We start from the raw sequence: 1,194 nt of genomic DNA on the forward strand, positions 1-1,194 counted from the left end.
TAAAAGTTTTATTTTCATCATTTTAAAAAATGATATTTCATTTAAGAATATAATATTTTAATGAAATAAAAAAAACCACAAAATTAAACAAGTACGAATATTAAATCTAAAGAAAGTATTTTCTCCGAAAAAACGGTATAAGAAGTATAAAAAATATGTAATAAGACAAATTAATGATTGCTACTAACGAGTGCTATTCTAAGTACTATTCTATAAGTATTATTGATGTAAAACATTATTGAATTTGAAATACAAGTAACAAAAATAACTAGTAAATAAATAAAATATATTATATTCGTAATATTATTTTAAATATTACTGCAATATTGCTAAAGTAATATTGCAAATTAATGTCACTGCAAAGTCTCCACAACATTGCACTGCAATATGCAATCTTGCAACGTTGTAGCAATGTTGCTGCAAGCTTCTGTGCTGTATGGGCATTGCTGAGATTCGAGCCTAACAAGGGAAGTTGCGGAACTGTCCCCCTCCGAATTTGATGCGCTTTGGATATGTTGTAGAGCATCAAAAAGTAGTCGACACGTATTTTTTTTTATCAGCCATATATTGAGTTTAGGGGTTGAAACAGCCCCTTGAAAAAAAATGACTTTTCCACTTTTATTGAATATTTCCTAAAATATAAGGTATATGAAAAATATAAGGTATATGCAAATTAATTCGCACATGTAAAAGTATAGTATTTTATTAACATCATAGAAAAATGTCATTATCTGCTGTTTTATTGCAATAATTTTCTATACATTCCTTGGTAGAAAATTAATTTCGAATTATCGTACCAGTCTCTCTTACATTATTTATACGCTAAACGGTTTCGTCTATATTGTGCGGCTTAAAAGGCGAACAAACTATAATATTTTTCTTCCTTAAACTTTAAATGGACAATACAAAGCGCTTTTTATCAAGTGAGGAATTGGTTTAGTGTCTAAGGCGACGGACGATTATCCAAAAGATGTCTTCAGTTCAAGTTCGAATCTCACTAGAGAAAATATTAAAAATTATGAAAAAATAATGTAGAAAAATTTTTTTTGTCATAGTATTTTATGAGTATTTATGAGAAAGCACTTATTCTATGAGTAATTATGAAAAATTATGAGAAAATTTAATTGAAGAACCTACGAAACGACAGGATCTGCGCGCAATCTGCAGCCAATCTGCCGTCATAGTCTGTCGACA

The sequence above is a fragment of the Odontomachus brunneus genome, unplaced genomic scaffold (assembly GCF_010583005.1).
Source record: "Odontomachus brunneus isolate Ranch 3 - 2012 unplaced genomic scaffold, Obru_v1 Obru_scaffold_064, whole genome shotgun sequence".
Classification (NCBI taxonomy): Eukaryota; Metazoa; Arthropoda; class Insecta; order Hymenoptera; family Formicidae; genus Odontomachus; species Odontomachus brunneus.